Source organism: Littorina saxatilis, linkage group LG12 (assembly GCF_037325665.1).
Source record: "Littorina saxatilis isolate snail1 linkage group LG12, US_GU_Lsax_2.0, whole genome shotgun sequence".
Classification (NCBI taxonomy): domain Eukaryota; kingdom Metazoa; phylum Mollusca; class Gastropoda; order Littorinimorpha; family Littorinidae; genus Littorina; species Littorina saxatilis.
Genome location: NC_090256.1, coordinates 57507239 through 57522989, shown reverse-complemented (window position 1 = coordinate 57522989; position 15751 = coordinate 57507239). Strand labels below are relative to the sequence as shown.

The 15751-nt window shown below is 41.3% G+C and overlaps 1 protein-coding gene across 2 annotated transcripts in view; it reads left to right on the top strand.

Moving 5' to 3' along the window:
* The window catches only part of LOC138982351 (transmembrane protein 198-like), a 63446-nt gene that overhangs the window by 31459 nt on the left and 16236 nt on the right, over positions 1-15751 (top strand). The window contains exon 1 of one of the 2 annotated variants that reach the window (XM_070355605.1): positions 8516-9132. The exons of the other annotated variant lie outside the window; for it this stretch is intronic. The gene's annotated coding sequence lies outside the window, so the exon portion shown is untranslated. Of the gene's footprint in view, positions 1-8515; positions 9133-15751 lie in introns of those variants that run through there. 2 annotated transcript variants of the gene reach the window in all.

Here is a 15751-nt window from a genome sequence, read left to right as displayed (position 1 = left end):
GCAAGGAAGAGCCCTGTTAGTTAAACAAAGTTCACGACTCTACACTCGTCAGTATGTCGTGTCACTTTTTGTGTGGGCTTATTGTAGATAACTCCAGCAGCGACAAACGAGTGGAGTATGTGTTAAAAAGAACTTTTAGCCTTGGATGGGAAACTAGATTTGGAGTTTCAAGTCGTGTAGCCATATTCAACTTCTATTCCAGGCGGGTGTTCTGATAAGACGATCTAAAAGGTAATGTCGTTATCATGACATTTAGTTTTGCATCTACTGTTTACATACATGTACTTTGTACTGTTCGTGTACGGTAGACCCTATAGGTATCTGTAGTTTTTTGTTGTTGTCTTCCTGGCATCCTTGGTACTGATAGCAAGAGGGTGAAGTACAGACAGTGTCACCTCCCCCCCCCCCCCTTTTTGACTCACATGCGAAGCAAAAGTGAGTCTATGTACTCACCCGAGTCGTCCGTCCGTCCGTCCGTCCGTCCGGACGTCCGTCCGGACGTCCGGACGTCCGGAAAACTTTAACGTTGGATATTTCTTGGACACTATTCAGTCTATCAGTACCAAATTTGGCAAGATGGTGTATGATGACAAGGCCCCAAAAAATATACATAGCATCTTGACCTTGCTTCAAGGTCAAGGTCGCAGGGGCCATAAATGTTGCCTAAAAAACAGCTATTTTTCACATTTTTCCCATTTTCTCTGAAGTTTTTGAGATTCAATACCTCACCTATATATGATATATAGGGCAAAGTAAGCCCCATCTTTTGATACCAGTTTGGTTTACCTTGCTTCAAGGTCAAGGTCACAGGAGCTCTTCAAAGTTGGATTGTATACATATTTTGAAGTGACCTTGACTCTGAACTATGGAAGATAACTGTTTCAAACTTAAAAATTATGTGGGGCACATGTTATGCTTTCATCATGAGACACATTTGGTCACATATGATCATGGTCAAGGTCACTTTGACCCTTATGAAATGTGACCAAAATAAGGTAGTGAACCACTAAAAGTGACCATATCTCATGGTAGAAAGAGCCAATAAGCACCATTGTACTTCCTATGTCTTGAATTAACAGCTTTGTGTTGCATGACCTTGGATGACCTTGACCTTGGGTCAAGGTCACATGTATTTTGGTAGGAAAAATGTGTAAAGCAGTTCTTAGTGTATGATGTCATTGCTGTCAAGGTCAAGCATGTGAGTCGTATGGGCTTTGCCCTTCTTGTTGTTGTTTTTAAGACACCCTGATTTTAGGACACAGTGCCCCCCCTCCCCCTCCTCTTTAAGGACCGCGATTGTTTGCACGCGCTGTACATTAACATTGTTCATTTGTTAATGTATTTCTATATGATCTCTTTTAAGACCTGATTTTTGGTGGTCTTAAAAAGGAGTTCCACGTAGTCAAGCCTTATAAACGTGTTATGGCTTGGACAGCAAAAAGTTCTTAACATGATGGATCTTCTGACGTATTATATCTATGCCTTCCCCGACAGTGTGTGCATTGTCAACGTTCTGCAAGTGTTTGAACGCTTTGGATTTATTCACTCATATGCGTGCTGACATTATTGATACGATAGCAAACCTCCTGTCAGCAAAGTGATGGATGAGTAAAGACAGCGATCGTTATTCGTAGATCGTAGAATTTAGTGTGGCAGAAGTCTATTATACTAGAAGTAGTTTACTACTATTACCAGCAGTCGACACGCGATGATACATATGCCCTTTGACCTTTCCTTGGGGATATCCCGTACTAAAAATAGAATACGGGATTTTGGGGAAAGCTGTTCAAGGGCACTCACGCACTATATTCGATTTTCAATACACGACTCAAAACCTTTGGGATAAATCAAAAAGAAAAAAATACAAGTTTATAGAGTTAGAAAAAGAAGAAAAATTGAGAAAAAATGTTTTACGAAAGATTTGCCATTTATGGGACTCGAACTCGAGACCGCCGGATCTGCAGCCAACGTATTACCACCCCGCCACGGAGGCTCACGACCCAACAACCGTGTGAAAACGAATACTTGAACTGCAACCATACCCTCCACGTGCCCGGGTTTGCGATCGAGCATTTGTCGACTAGTTGGCTTCCCCGTTCGTATTTGTGATCTGTACGTTTTCTTGTTCTCATCATTACATATAGTTGCGGTGTTACCTATAAGGCATTAAATTTTCACCAAAGCCGAGGTTACTAAAAAAAATATAATGGGAAATTCTGGGGAAATTGTCCCGCTGGAAGTACTCAATAATTATGCAACTTTTTGATTATTTCATTTCATTACATCATCCAAAACGTTTGGAATGACGCAAATGATTAAAATGCAAGAATTACGAGTTCAGAAAAAAAAATTGCTGTCGAAGCGGATCGAACCCGGGACCACAAAAGTAAGGACTAGCGAATTATCGGGCGGTTTACCATCTGAGCTATTCTGTCGGACTGCTGGCGAGGGAGATTTAAACTTCAAATATTAAACTTGAGTTCTCGAGCATGGCGACGACTCGAGTTTCCGAGTCTCTCCGTTCGTATTTGTATACTGTTCTCTCTATCTCACTGTCCGAGGCAAGTTCAGTTAATAACTGACCCTATGCTCCCTGTCACTTCGTAAATGTTTGGAAACCAATATCAAGTAGCGATAATAATTTCAAGTGTGACCGACATTATTGCTACGAATTGCATTGACCAATCGCCGAAAGGCGCTGGCGTCATTTAGGCAAAAATCCGCCTTTTTGATGAGCCCTAGGGTCATTTCTGAGATCGGTGTAAATCCGTTGAGAAAATTTGGGGGGGTACTTTCATCCGCGTAACAGCTTCCATCAGCGATAGTTTATTCTCAATTGGCGTATTCTTATTTGGACTGAATGTTGCTTGTACGAAATTTGCCCAGTAGAACCCGAGGATGATAAGAATGCTGTCGGAAACAGCCGAGCAAGTGGTTTTATGCTTGTTCCGGAATTTGCCGAAGATTTCCGAGCGCTTTCTTTGTTTTTACGGATCGTGCAGTTTCTAGACCACGCGCCATTTTGGTCACCATGCATCGACGAATTACAAAAAGCGATAAGGCCCTCGCGGCCGAAATCGACTCAAGTGTGAAAAACAAATGGAATTTTGGTTGGCTTGAGGAGAGAGTGAAGACTTCGATCTGGTTGACGAAAGGCAAAGTCTAAAACGAACACACAGTGGAGCTCTCTGTTGGTTTAAACAGTTTTATTCAGTTGCATAAATACAAAGCCGTAATTGAAAATTGTAATTAAGGGAGCACAACAAGATAAACTTATAAATGTGCTCTTAGAAACAAACGAGTAATGTGGCGGACAATATTGTTAACGATTTTGAACACATTGGTGAGAAATTACTACAGCTTCAAGTGCACTGTTTTGTAAAGTTATGGTGTCTCCTGGTGCACGTTTTAGGTGTGGAAAATGCCAAAAACCCGCATTATTTTCCTCCTTTTTGATGATTTCCTGTTCCCATGCCTGGTCATTGCATGAAAGGATTTCCCTACCCAAAATCCTCTATTCTCGATGACATACTAAGGAGTTAGTTCAGGAGAACGACGACCAAAGGACGGTTTATCATATAAAGGGAAGCAAGCGGTTAAAAAAGGGCGTCGATAGAGCCAGTGAACAGTGATGTCTACTTGTAGTATTTCATTCACTTGTGAGTGTGGTTAATGTCAGTGAATGGCACAGGTTAATCCACACAGGGAGGTATGCCTTGTCTGCTGTTCAGACGAACTGACCAGTGCTCCTAGGTACCACCTCCTCCAGTTTTTCTCTCTTCCTCTGTCTTTTAAAGGTACCGAAACATGAAGACTTTGTGCATATATATATATATACTGTTAATGTTTTTACATTTAGTCAAGTTTTGACTAAATGTTTTAACATAGAGGGGGAATCGAGACGAGGGTCGTGGTGTATGTGTGTGTGTGAGTGTGTCTGTCTGTCTGTCTGTGCGTGTGTGTGTGTAGAGCGATTCACTACTGGACCGATCTTTATGAAATTTTACATGAGAGTTCCTGGGAATGATATCCCCGCAAGTTTTTTAAAATTTTTCGATAAAATAATGTCGTTTATGACGTCATATCCGGCTTTTTGTAAAAGTTGAGGCGGCACTGTCACACCCTCATTTTTCAATCAAATTGATTGAAATTTTGGCCAAGCAATCTTTGACGAAGGCCGGACTTCGGTATTGCATTTCAGCTTGGTGGCTTAAAAATTAATTAATGACTTTGGTCATTAAAAATCTGAAAATTGTAAAAAGAATATTTTTTTTATAAAACGATCCAAATTTACATTCATCTTATTCTTCATCATTTCCTGATTCCAAAAACATATAAATATGTTATATTTGGATTAAAAACAAGCTCTGAAAATTAAAAATATAAAAATTATGATCAAAATTAAATTTTCGAAATCAATTTAAAAACACTTTCATCTTATTCCTTGTCGGTTCCTGATTCCAAAAACATATAGATATGATATGTTTGGATTAAAAACACGCTCAGAAAGTTAAAACGAAGAGAGGTACAGAAAAGCGTGCTATCCTTCTCAGCGCAACTACTACCGCTCAGTCTTCTTGTCAATTTCACTGCCTTTGCTACAAGCGGTGGACTGACGATGCTACGAGTATACGGTCTTGCTGAAAAATGGCAGTGCGTTCAGTTTCATTCTGTGAGTTCGACAGCTTGACTAAATGTTGTATTTTCGCCTTACGCGATTTGTTTTCTATTGTTGACCCACAATGTGTGACCGGACGATGTGGAGACGACAAGTATCGAATGAATCTTTTTCGCGTGAAGGAAACAATTGGGAGTGAGGGCAGAGAGGGAAGCTGTGACAATGTTTGTGTCAGCCGAGGTAAACATCAACTGTGTTTGAACTAACGCCGAGGTGTTTTCTTGAAATAATAATACTAATGATAAATAATATTATTTCAAGGCAAGAACAATCGTAATCGAAAACGTGTAGGGTTCAGAACGTTCTTACCATATATAAGACTTATTACCAGCCTGCCTCATGCGTGCAGACTCAGTGAAGACTGCAGTGGTTCGATTGCCCTAGCCTAGCAGACGACATAAACCCCGCTCAGCAAATTAACATGTTGGGCAAATGTGAACGAAAAAACGATGGGGATATAATACGTGTAGGGTTCAGAGCATTCTTACCGTTCATATTTAGTATCAGACTCCCCGATGAGTGAAGATACAACACGAGAAATATGCCACATTTATTTTGAAAATGTGCTAACCGTCGAGTCCTTCGGGGGGTAGTCAATTCAAGGGGAGTCACTCCGCACAGTCCATCCGTCGAAGCTCGACTGGAGGTATCGAATCGCAAATAACGAAGAGCACAGTCCTTTCTCCGAATTCAAATGAGGTCTCTCTGAAAGATCATCACTGTTCAGCTTAACGCTACACTGGAATTTACCAACAGAAATTAAAATGCGTGTGACGAAAGCACAACACACTTTTGAGACACCCCACACAAAAGCCGTAAGAGACTTAGATCTTACACGACCTGACCACACAGTTATGCCTATTCAAATGCGCGTAGCAAAATGTGCGTTTGAAATCTTCTTTTTTTCTATGGCGGTACTGACAATATCGTTATTGAAACAATCCCAGTGCACTAAGGGATTTATAGAGCAAATCTCGAAAATAATTATTGAACTCAGCCCTATGCGCTTCGTTCAATAATGAATTTTCTCGATTTGCTCTATAAATCCCTTAGTGCACTGGGATGTCTCAATAACTTAAATAATAATAATAAATGAGCATTTATATAGCGCAACATCATAACTTTACAATTATGCTCTTTGCGCTTGAAGATACTATTTGATAAAGTGTGGTTACATTCATCACTGCTGCTTTGTATGGTTGGTCTAGCACCTCCTATGACACCGTTGTCAATCTTTCGATTGATATATATGTAGTAGTAGATATATATGGAGAGAGAGAGAGAGAGAGAGAGAGAGAGAGAGAGAGAGAGAGAGAGAGATTGTTGTTTTCTTGTTTTGTTTGTTCCTTGATAATTATATAAGCGTATCAATAGATGTCTATTATGAAGCCGAGTACACACATGTACTTTTTTTGTAATGGTTAAAATCTTGGTATCACGTTGTCTATCGGTGGTTGACATATTAAAGCGGCTTTAATTTTAAACGGTTGTTTTGATCAATTTATTTCTCATTTGACATTAATTTTGTCGTTGTCCACAACATCCGGTTACACTCGCAACTGCACCATTATTTTTAACAATAACGGGATAGTACTCAACTGTCGTTATTTTATAACGGGGGTGTGCTCGCAGGTGAATGTTCGTGGTGCTATTTTAATAACCTGCGCAGTAGTAGAATTCTGGATCATTCATTTGACACTGCTTGGCCTGTGTGGTAAAGTTTGCGGTAAGGGTCGTATCGCTCTGTATGACAGGAATGTTGGTGTTGGGATTTTATGTTGTTGGAAATCACTGCACCTCTTTATTTTTCACACCTTGTAATCTCTTGCTTTTGTCATCCAGTATCAGGATAGGCACAGTCCCCGCGTCTTTTCTCCGTCACTGTGTGTGTGTGTGTGTGTTCTATTGCTTGCTTGTACTTATATCTTGACGTCTTTTGATAATGATTGTGTTTAAGGAAGATGTTAGCAACCCTGCAGACAGGCGTTGTTTTGATTTGATTAATTGATCGAAACTACACTGTAGCTGTGATTGAAGGCTAAATAAAAGAAAGACTACGTTAGTTACAAAATGTCATTAAATTTAAAGATGTCTATCATTCTTATTGTTATGTGTGATCTAACTTTATGGATTATCCGATCTCCAGGCAAGTAGGCTAGGTCAGACAAAAAGTGATGTAAGGATGCATTTTACTTGTCAGTTTTATTGTATCATCTGACGTGTGTCGGTGTTTCTTTTTTTTCTCTCACTCTTACATGTGTATCGTGACACGCGCACTTTTGTCAGCTTGTATATCCCCTCTTGGTGTCATTTTACATCGCGCCAATACTATTTGATAAAGTGTGTTTACATTGATCACTATGCCGCTTTGTATGGTTGGTCTAGTACCTCCTATGACACCGTTGTCAATCTTTCGAGTTATTGTTGGCTCTGTGTTTCGCTTGGTAGTACGTGTACAGGAGGCAGCTGATGGTAACGTACACTTTGTTTCAAGTACATGTAGTAGTAGCGCTCCTGTCTCACTCACAAGTAAGCCCCTCCTTCCGTGGTGAGGCCAGCTCGCGCGTCACAGTAAACAAGACGCTGGGCAGATCGATACCCCCCCCCCCCCCCCCCCCCCAATGCTCTCTGTCGCTCCCCTTTGAAGCATTGGTGGGGCTAATCTCTCTACCCCCCCCCCCCCCCCCCCACACACACACACACACACTCACACACCCCTCCTTCCCAGTTTGCACCTTACCTCACCTCTCTGTACCCCCTCCGCCCACACACCACTGTGGAGAGGCCAGCTCAGGCTCCCCACCCTTGTGCAGGTAAAGGCCGGCTAATCCCCGTCTGTCAGAAGCCTATTATACTAGAAGTATTTATCTACTATTACCAGCAGTCGACACGCGGTGATACATATGCCATTTGACCTTTTCTTGGGGATATCCCGTACTAAAAATAGAATACGGGATTGTGGGAAAACTGCAGTCAAGGGCACACACTCACTATATTTGATTTTCAATACACGACTCAAAACCTTTGGGATAAATAAAAAAAAGAATAACATACAAGTATATAGAGTTCAAAAAAGAAGAAAAAAATGTTTAAAAATCATGATTTACAAAAGTCTTTAGGGGACTCGAACTCGAGACCACCGGCTTTGGAGGCAAACGTCTTACCACCCCGCCACAAGGCTTACACAATCGAGGCGTGAAAACTAAGACTTGAACTGCCAACATAACTGCCACATGCCCGAGTTTTCGAAGCGAGCATTTGTTGACTCGTCGTTTTCCCCATTCGTATTTGTGTTTTGTACGTTTTCTTGATATCAGCATTACATGTAGTCGCGGTGTTGACAATTTTCACCAAAGCCGGTGTCACGCGGTTACTAAAAATAAATAAAAAATGAATGGGTCATTCTGGAAGTACTCAATAATTATGCAACTTTTTTTTATTATTTCGGTTCATTTCATAATCCAAAACGTTTGGAATGAAGCAAATGAATAAAATACAAGAATTACGAGTTAAGAAAAAAATAAAAATAAAATTGCCGTCGAAGCGAATCGAACCCGGGACCACAAAAGTAAGGACGAGCGTGTGATCAAGCGCGTCACAGTTACCAACTGAGCTATTCTGTGGCACTGATGGCGAGGGAGATTTTAACTTCAAATATTACACTTGAGTTCTCGAGCGTGGCGACGACTGACTCGAGTTTCCGAGTTTCTCCGTTCGTATTTGTGTACTGTTCTCTATATCTCACTGTTCAGGGCTAATTCAGTTCATAACTGACCTTACACCCCCCCCCCCCCGGTCACTTCGTATAAGTTTGGAAAGCTATACAAAGTAGCGATAATTTCAAGCGTTACCGACATTATTGATACGAAATGCATTGACCAATCGCCAAAAAGCGCTGACGTCATTGCATGAAAAATACCCCAAATCCTCTATTCTGGATGACATACTAAGGAGTTAGTTCGGGAGAACGACGATCTATTGACGGTTTATTATATAAAGGGAAGCAAGCGGTTAAAAACGGGCGTCGATAGAGCCAATGAACAGGGATGGGAACTTGTAGTATTTCATTCACTTGTGCGTCTGTCTTATGTCACTGTGCACAGTATTGATACAGCGGGCTTGTGTGCATTGAATGGCAGACACGGGAAAGCCCGTCGCTGGTGGGACCAACACAGACCGTACTGTTGTTCGTACAGCGACCTGTGGTGGTTATCGCCACAGCAGATCGCTCGATCCATTGATTATTATATACTACAGACTATCTTTCCCTACTTTTACCTGCGGGTTTCGGGAAGACTGTTGAGGCTCTCAGCTGTCATGGCCTAGTTCTTGTAGTTCGGTTTCGGGTTGGGCAACAAAAGATTTGGGTTTCTGTGGCGCGTGCGTGGAGAGTACTTGTGGTTTAGTTCTGTTTCGGTGTCTCGCTGCCTGTGTGATCTGTGTCACTGTCTCGGGTAAGAGGGTCAGGCTAGTATAATTACAGGTCTGTCTGTCTGTCTGTCTGTCTGTCTCTGTCTGTCTCTCTACCTGATGTAAGAATTCGTGTAAAGCCTATAAATGTGTACATAGTCCTGTGAAATCTGTTCTGCTTTTAAATTTTTATTTTATTTTAATGAATTTACGTGTACATATATGATTAGAATAGTCGCCCTCTCTGGGCGAGGGCTGGTTGATAAAAAGCTCATTTGTATTGCTTCTGCCACAACCCTCGTAAAATAAATCTGATTTGATTTGATCTCTCTCTGTTGCTAAATCCATTTGTAACATTTGTGCATACAATCATATCGTGATATTTCTAACGATTTCCAATGCTGTAGAGATTCATACTACGGTCTTTGTTTTGTGTGTGTGTGTGTGTGTGTGTGTGACAAAAGCGATCTTGATTGAGTTGTATTGCTGTCTTTGCTCAGATTTGATCAATTGAAAATAAATCGTACAGCATGAAGCGGAGAGATTTGGGAAGAGAAAGTGGTTCTCTACAACTCATCTATCTATATATCATCAGCCGCCCAAAAGAGGGTTTCCTTCACACAGAGAGAGAGAGAGAGAGAGAGAGAGAGAGAGAGAGAGAGAGAGAGAGAGAGAGAGAGAGAGAGAGAGAGAACGGACTCGCTGACAGATTGGACCTGTCTTAATGACTTCATTGTTGTTATCCAAGTGTAAATATTTTGGGTTCGTGACTATTCTTACAACCAGCTCTTGCTTGCTTCGTTTATTTACTTCCCTATGTTCTTTTTCTCGCTAGAGAGAGAACCTATGTTCTTTTTCTCGCTAGAGAGAGAAGTGGGGTATAGTTCTTGACTGACTCAGTGACTGACAAACATTTTTACTATTCAACCCTAAATATTTTGAGTTTGTGACCAATGTTATTTTCAATGCCTGCGAACCGTATTTTTACATTTAGTCAAGTTATGACTAAATGTTTTAACATAGAGGGGGGAATCGAGACGAGGGTCGTGGTGTATGTGTGTGTGTGTATGTGTGTGTGCGTGCGTGCGTGTAGAGCGATTCAGACCAAACTACTGGACCGATCTTTATGAAATTTGACATGAGAGTTCCTGGGTATGATATCCCCATACGTTTTTTTCATTTTTTGATAAATGTCTTTGATGACGTCATATCCGGCTTTTCGTGAAAGTTGAGGCGGCACTGTCACGCCCTCATTTTTTAACCAAATTGGTTGAAATTTTGGTGAAGTAATGTTCGACGAAGCCCGGACTTCGGTATTGCATTTCAGCTTGGTGGCTTAAAATTTAATTATAGACTTTGGTCATTAAAAATCTCAAAATTGTTAAAAAAAAAAAGTTTTTATAAAACTATCCAAATTTACGCTCATCTTATTCTCCATCATTTGCTGATTCCAAAAACATATAAATATGTTATTTTTGGATTAAAAACAAGCTCTGAAAATAAAAAATAAAAAAATTATGATCAAAATTAAATTTCCGAAATCGTTTTAAAAACTATTTCATCTTATTCCTTGTCGGTTCCTGATTCCAAAAACATATAGATATGATATGTTTGGATTAAAAACACGCTCAGAAAGTTAAAACGAAGAGAGGTACAGTAAAGCGTGCTATGAAGCACAGCGCAATCGCTACCGCGCCAAACAGGCTCGTCGCTTTCACTGCCTTTTGCACTAGCGGCGGACTACGTTCAGTTTCATTCTGTGAGTTCCACAGCTTGACTAAATGTAGTAATTTCGCCTTACGCGACTTGTTGTTTTCTTTGTCCTGTGCTGGAGAGAGGTGAGACAGAGAAAAAGAGAGAGAAGTGTGTGTGTTTGTGTGAGTGTGTGTGTGTGTGTGTGTGTCTGTTTGTGTGAGTGTGTGTGTGTGTGAGAGTGTGTGTGTGTGTGTGTGTGTGTGTGTGTGTGAGAGAGTGACTGACTGACTGACTGACTGATCTTTAATACATCTACAACTTATAAGTATCGGTAATCGGAATTTATTTATTTTTAATTTGTATGTGGGGCTACAATACATCATTATTCTTTTGTCTGCTGACGCCAAACGACAAGTCAGAGAGAGAGAGAGAGAGAGAGAGAGAGAGAGAGAGAGAGAGAGAGATTTCTCAGGTTTCGATGACTTGGTGTCAATTTTAGCCCAGCCTTCACAGACGAAGTGTTATGTCAACACATTCCCTTGCTATGCGGACTGTTTCAACAGTGACTGATTGTACATTCGGACTTTTAGACGGTAGAAAAAAATCTCCAGTGCATAATGCAGACTTTATCACAAACAAATGTGTTCTACTTCTTACGGCATTTGAGGTCAGCAACTACTTTGGTTCATAGCGGCAAAAGGAAAAGCACGTGGAAGTGACTTGGATCTCGCTAATGGAGAGAGGGAAGTGCGTACAGGAAAACGATGTGTGCAATGTGGCATTGTGACAGACGCGCCTATTTCATCGTAATGCGGTCTGTGGAAAATATATCCCGGGAGCTTTGTCCCCATGTCTACAGATCGGAGTGTCAGCGGTTTAATGTATGTATGATGTAATCAGCTGAGCAATTCTTGTGATTTGCAATCAGCCAATTGTTTTATCGAGTGATGTAATCATTACTTTCTTGTCTGCTGACGCCAAACGAGAAGTCTAAGAAACAGGCAATAATGATCACATGGTCTGTTTGATAAGGTCACTGGCAGACTCATAAAAGAACCCTCCTTCCCGCTGAAATCATGCATGAAAACCACCAAAGAGTAATCCATGCTTTTATGTGAGATAATAGCATCCTTCCACTTCGACACATGTGTTATACCGACAATTAGTTCACCGTTGCATCTCCGTGGCCGTGGTGACACGGGGTTGGGACATGGGTACCGTCTCTGGATTCTAATCGGAAACTTGTAATTAAAAAAATTTTTTTATTAAACGATCCAAAAATAATTTCATCTTATTCTTCGTCATTTTCTGATTCCCAAAACATATACATATGTTATATTTGAATTAAAAACAAGCTCTGAAAATTAAAAATATGAACATTATGATTAAAATTAATTTTCCGAAATCGATTTAAAAACAATTGCATCTTATTCCTTGTCGGTCCCTGATTCCAAAAACATATAGATATGATATGTTTGGATTAAAAACAAACTCAGTAAGCTAAAAAGAATAGACAGACAGAAAAGCGTGTTATCCTGCTCAGCGCGACCACTACCGCACTATTCTGCATGGCTTGTCGATTTCACTGCCTTTGCCACGAGCGGTGGACTGACGAAACTACGAGTATGACTTTGTGGTCTTGGTGAAAAAAGCAAGGCGTTCAGTTTCATTCTGTGAGTTCCACAGCTTGACTAAATGTTGTTATATCGCCTTACGCGACTTGTTCTTTTACCTGCTCCTCTGTCGGTGACTACTCTCTCTCTCTCTCTCTCTCTCTCTCTCTCTCTCTCTCTCAGTTTGAAACAGTTTTTGTGTGACTTAAGGTCGCGGATTAGAATCCGGCCCGGGGTGGACACGGGTCAAATGTTTGTGAAGAACCAGAGACGGTATCCATGTCCCACCCCCGTGTCACAACGGCCACGGGGCGGTTTTCTTGACCCGTTTAAGGTCAATGCTTGTTTATGACAGCGCTGGAGGCATTGGAAAGTCTTGCAAGTTTGACCCATTTCTGATTGTAGCACTGCCTCTTCGTGTTTGACAGGTGATTAGGTTTTAAACTGTTTTGTCAGTTTACACTAGCGTGTAAATTGTAATCAAGAGCACGGCATGATCCCTGTTGTGGTAATGTAGTCCTTGTAATTCATTAAAAGCACGTTTTACGCAGTTTATATTGAAAAGCCGGCAATTTTATGTGCCTAGTGAAACATTTTGCTGAATAAACTTCGTTACTTACACCAATGAAAGTTCGCGTAATTAATTCAGAAAATATATCAATATGTGCAGAAAGCAGCCAGGCTTTTTTTTTTGGGGGGGGGGGGGTGGTTTGTTGTTATTGTTGTTTTGTATTTTTAGTTTATATAAGCGTCGACAGATCTCTGATGACGTTCGACGGTTCGTTTGCATGGGAAGGAAGGATCTTTAAGCGATGTGAGCAAAATGTTTAAAGGTGCAAAGGCCGTCACTGTTGCATTGTGGGTGCAAACATTCGCCCTGGGATGTTAACACAGAGTGGATAAAGGGGAAGTTGGGGTTCAGGCGGAAGAGGTAACCGGAATAGCTGAATCATACACACATTATATACAGTAACAACACCGGGAGCGTGGGACTGACATTCTACCGCTAGCGTATCATATCTATCTGTGATGGGATCCAGGTGGCAGAGAAGGCTACCATAGACAGTTTGCACTTGAGTTTGTCTTATAGTTATATGATTAATATAAGTGTATCGGGGTTGTGTGTAGATCTGACAAGTTGTCAGTTTTGTTTGTGTGTCTGCCTGTGTGTTTGTATCCTTCCAACCTCTCCTCGCGTCATTCTTAGCTTTGAGATTAAATTCAAAACTGACAATTCGGTTGTTGGTAAAACAGATCAGTGAAGAATTTACTAATATGTGGTGAAGATAGTGTTTGTCTATCTGTCTGTGTATTTGTTTGTCTGTCTATTTGTTTGTCTGTCTATCTGTTTGTCTCTCACTCTCCCGCGCACACGCATTAACTCACACACACACACACACACACACCACACACACACACACACACACACACACACACACACGTACTCGCGTGTGTGTGTTAATGAGGTGCTATGTGCTACTGTCTTATTTGGGGAATTGTTTTTGTGGGGTGTCATGTTTTCCATTTTGAAAGGGGGAATGTTCCTCAGACGCGTATGACCTTTCGATAACTCTCACTGATGCAAGATTGCGCAGCTTTGAAAAAGTAAATCGAAACTCTTTGCATAAGCAATACTCGGACATTTGGGTCGTCTGCTTTTACCCCCAGCTTGATCCTTAGCAAATGTAAATTATGAAATCCGGAGGGGTATCCGGTCGTCAGTGGCAATTGCTATAATTGTGCATCACACATTATTGACAAAAATGAAACAGAATATGTACGGAAAACCTTTATGAAAAAAAAATTTATATGTGAGAAACCCAAAACTTCGAAAGGACAGTGTATGTTTCAGGAAATGCCAGAGATGACTGCACACCTGTGGAAAATAAACACGTGTTTGTGCTCAGAAATGGCACCCTTCAGCAAATTCGTTTAATTCAACCAAGCCGCCTGCCCCATCCAAAACGTGACATCTATTTTCCCTTATTTTGTGTAAAAGCTATGGAGAAAACGGTATGGTTGTTTCTGACTGTGTTCCATGTCTGGTGCTAAAGCTGTACGTGTACTAGGGATTTTAGGATGTACCTTGGGACAAGAGGCTCCGTTCAAATCGTCTGGCAGACAGACCGAGAGCCGCTGTCTGCAGCACCGATATCACAGACACTGACGTGTGCGGTGCTAGGTAGGGCGGAGTTGTGACAGCTCGCACACCTGTACCGCATCCCTTGTTCCGCGCTCCCCCATTGCTTTGTCTGCCTTTTTGTGTGTGTATCTGTCCCACATCTGTCAGTTTACGTTACGCGGGCTCACCGTGCCCGCCGCCTCGGAGGCTGTGTTTATCCGATTTGCCTCAGGAATGTGCCCTCGATTAATCTGATGCCAGTCTGGCCGCACGCTGCACGCGGCCTGCCCTGTAATCTGCAGCTCAGGGCAAAACAGTGACCCATGGGCCATCCTCAGGGCGTTTTTTTTTTGGTAAGCGAGTAGGATGAGCCTTAATCTGAATCTTGTGGCAATCGTAAGATGATGAGACTTGGCCAAGGCTGTTGTATTGAGTTTACAATCCGATATTTTTGTGGTAATGAAGACGGACTTGACCTTTACATATTATAATTTGTGAATTACAGTCATTAAAAAGTTACAGATTGTGTGGTTAAGCCTGTCGGATGAACCCGAATCTGGCAGCTATAAGGCCACGAGAAGGGACTTGACCATGGCTATCGCGCTAGATAAACAATTGCCACTCTCATGAGCGAGAAAAGGATGGACTTTGTCAGGTTAGTTGATCTGAATTATTTGACTGAATTATTATTTGATCTAGGCTCACGACCCGATGTTGCAACGAACACTTACTACGTGAACACTCAGACGGAATATTAAAGAACCATACATGCACCGGAAGTTGATTACAAAGAGAGTGTGAGAGAGAGAGAGAGAGAGAGAGAGAGAGAGAGAGAGAGAGATCAAATTTCATTTTGCGAGGGTTGTGGCAATACAAACGAGCAACCAGCCCTCGCCCAGAGAGGGACTACTGTAATCATATATATTTTTATACACGTAAATTCGTTAAATAAAAAAAAAAAATAAAAAAAACTTTTAAAAAGGCACCAAAAAAACCAGGGGGAGAGAGCGAGAGAGAGAGCGCGCTCGTTCTACACATTGAGCCCATGCATTCTGAAACCGAAACTGGCGAGTGGAACAATCTTTTTCTTCTTCGAAAAATAGGAGTAAAACCGGAAAGAATACTTGTGTACATTCACATTGTTTGTGCCTTCTCGACTTCCCGTCGACGGATATGGTCCAGGATGACAACGAAAGGACAGGATTGGCAGTTAGGTTCACACAATTACTGAAT